This window comes from Aedes aegypti, chromosome 2 (genome assembly GCF_002204515.2).
Source record: "Aedes aegypti strain LVP_AGWG chromosome 2, AaegL5.0 Primary Assembly, whole genome shotgun sequence".
NCBI classification, from domain to species: Eukaryota; Metazoa; Arthropoda; class Insecta; order Diptera; family Culicidae; genus Aedes; species Aedes aegypti.
Window position 1 is genome coordinate 466,548,776 of NC_035108.1, and position 3,509 is coordinate 466,552,284.

Genomic DNA, 3,509 nt, shown 5'->3' on the forward strand with positions numbered 1-3,509 from the left:
TTTATGTTTTTGTTTGCGCATTGAAATGCCAGGAAAAGGTTTCGGAGTTTGTCCTAATGTTGACTCCGTTTCCCACTCAGGTCTGATGAAGGTGGCGTGGCTTCAGGGTCGTTGCGCATGCAATGTACCAGAATGGTCCAATCCACCAGAGTGGATTTAAAGGGGGAAACTGAAAAAAAGAAGGAAATCATTCCGGTGATGATGCAGAAGCAGAAGGAGACGCATGGTAGGTTAGTAGGAAGTGCACACATTTGGAAGTAACAGTAGTGGCTTTGAGCAACGACAGCGAAAAGGAGGAGCTCTCGTGTGACAGCGCCAGAAATGAGATTATAAAGTAGACCAAATGGAAACAAATGGGAAATTTAACTTTGTAATTTTTCAACCCGGGGATGGGTTGCATGTTCCAAATGTGCAACTGTTTGTTTGGTGCTGGTTGCATTTTTCGGATGATTTGTCCGGGTTAGTTTCGCTAGAGCTTTTTTTTCTCGGTCGGTGGAAATGGAATTTCTGACAAATGTGCAGTATCCAGCAGAGATTTGTTTGTGCCAGCGGTGCTCTCTAGCCACCCGTTTGACATATGGGAATAGTTCAATGATCATTTCCTTTTCTGAAAAAGTGAGTTATCTGGGATTCAGATATATTGCCATGAGACGAAGAGGTAAACCCGCGGTTTAAATCATTCTGTTACACAACACAATGCACAATGAAATTTTCATAGAAAACTGAAAAACATAAGAGAGAATAATCGATAACCAACTATTGTTCTATGTCCTATGTATAGATACTATTTGAGTGTTATGAGCTGAACTATAAAATATATACACACCGAGAGAATCTTTCGATATCAGGATTTTATCAGGAATTTTCATGGGAGCAATTCTGATTACACCAGGCCGTCATCGGTACATATCGTTAGAATTCTAATTTAATGTCACTGACCGCTAGTATATGCTTAAACTAGAGCAGAGTTGCACAATATCAGCCACATCAGCTGATGGCTGATGTACTTCTTCTTCTTGGTATGACGTCCTCACTGGGACAGAGCCTGCTTCTCAGCTAAGTGTTCTTTTGAGCACTTCCACAGTTATTAACTGAGAGCTCTATTTGCCAAAGTTGCCATTTTTGCATTCGTATATCGTGTGTGCAGGTACGATTATACTCTTTGCCCAAAGAAGTCAAGGAAATTTCCTTTACGAATAGAATCTGGACCGACCGGGAATCGAACCCAGACACCTTCACCATGTCTTTGCTTTGTAGCCGCGGACTCTAACCACTCAGCTAAGGAAGGCCCCAGAAGGCTGATGTACTAAAACCTGGGAGGGAGAAACCAATACAACATTTTTCTGCGTCACAGTGAGCCGAGATTTTGCTGTCACGAACTGTCACTGTGAGCCCGGATCTTAAACAATGGACAAACATGATAAAAGCGCGTAATTAGCCTAAGCATATTTTTGCCTTTCATCAAAAGTAGCAAAAATCGAAGTAGAATCAATTCATGCACGCGGCTTATTTTTCAAAAGATCACGAAACCAAACCTTCTAGCACCATTTTCTTTCAAATTAAGTTTATAAAAATTTTGTAGAACATCGAATTTGTCTAAAATCAAAACTTGTCTTAGTTAAAAATACTTTCATCCAAATTTTTTCTCATTTTGCTAAAAAAGTCATTTTTATTTGACCATAACTTCATTAAAACTCAATCGATTCCAAATCTTTTTACATAATATTGAAGCAAATTTATTTGTTTTCAATCTGTACATACAACATTTTTTTCTAAAACATTTTTTCTCGTTTGCAAAAACAGGATTTTTAAATGAAACAAACAAATTTCTTTGGATTATTTAAGTTTTTTTTGCCAAAAATAGCATTTTTTCTATAAAACTTAAATATGTTTACGCCTTAATTACGAGTTGAATAGTGCATATATTTTTTAACATATGCAAACATAATTTTGTTTCAAAATTATTAAAAAATTGTTGCAAAGTCCTTCCCAAAGGTTTAACAAATGAGAAAAATCAGTTTCAGCTTAAGAGACAATATTTTACTGCCAAAGATTTGACAAAACTGACATTTTTCGTTAAAAAATAATGCTTTTGTGCAGTTTTTGCTGAATAACTTGGTCAAGAAATTTTTTAGTGAAATGTGGTATATGAAAGGTTTGAAAACAATCAAATTAGCTTCAAAAGCATGTAAAAAGATTTGGAATCGTTTGAGTTATCATGAAGTTATGGTCAAACAAAGTAGAAATTTTTAGTAAAATGAGGAAATATTTGTAATAAATTACTTTTAACTAAAACTTGTTTTGATTTTAGACAAATTTGGTAATCGACAAAGTTTTTACAAATTTAATTTTAAAGGTATTAATGCTAAAAGTATTGAAATCGGTTAAAAAATAACAAAGTTATGTGTACTTCACTGAAGGTCATTTTTATAACCTGAAATTCAACTTCAAGACGCTTGCGCCACCTCTAAATGTTAGGGGAAGTGGTGGTAAAATGAACACCGTGACTGTTAGAACGACCAAGTCCGTTTAGCGTAATTCAAATTTTATTTTGCTTTTAGCTGTAAATAACAATAGTGATTAGATCGTAATGATTTGTACTAACTGCAGTGTCTACTTACAATCTTGGTGTTCGCACTAGTTTAGGTTATGTTTTCTCCCTGTTAGGTACCTTAGATCAGTTAGGCAATCGATCTGTTATAATCATAATCAGTTAGCATGTAGAAAAGTATTGATTGAAATAGTTCTTAATAATTCCGTTTACCTTCGATTATCGCAACTTAGGCTAATAATTCCTATCGATGTTTTTTAGCTAAGTTTGCACTATGGTCGGAGCTAATAAAGCGATCTTTCTCGCCTATAAAACTCAACAAATTTAATGATATGCAATTCGATTTCATGTGTGTTACTTACGAATAGGTTCTTAATATTATGGATTCAAATATATCTTTAAATTTTAATGAGTTGTTTCTGCAAATCTAACAAAATAAATCGCCAAAGGTATTCAAGAATGATAATGACTCAGCTTCGATCAAACGACACCTATCATCCAGTCTCTTTTGTCCACACTGACAATTGTGCGCTGACCCTTTTGTACATTAGCCGAGTTCAGGCCGGGGGGTGACCATCGATGCGTTGTAACAGTGACTTTTACCGAGAAAAAACAAATTTCGATGAATTTTCATCACGTACGGACGATTTAGAGCATAAATCTGCGTGTTCGAGTTGATACGTAGGTCAATTGAAATGAAAATATCAACGAAAACTAAGATTTTAGAAAACCACGATTGAAAATTTGAACTGACGTTACTTTTAGCTCGGAAGGCTGGAGGTTTTTCAGTGAGGTGAATATCGTTATGATATGATGTCAAATTTAATACCTTTAGATTTCTTTTTGAATGGGTTACAATCATTAATGGATGTATGTTCGGTGGGGCAATGAAAATTTTCAGAAATATTTGTTTTGCTCACGTTTTTTTTGCGTGGTGTTCATTTTACCACCAATCGCA

General features: G+C 35.3%; 1 long non-coding RNA gene across 1 annotated transcript; it reads right to left on the reverse strand.

Moving 5' to 3' along the window:
- Nucleotides 1-2,591: 2,591 nt before the first annotated feature.
- Nucleotides 2,592-2,967, reverse strand: LOC110676125. The gene is made up of 3 exons (XR_002500092.1): nucleotides 2,914-2,967; nucleotides 2,765-2,857; nucleotides 2,592-2,694 (listed from the first exon to the last, which is right to left on the reverse strand). It is a non-coding gene; the product is annotated as an uncharacterized LOC110676125 (long non-coding RNA).
- Between the last annotated feature and the right edge of the window lie 542 nt (nucleotides 2,968-3,509).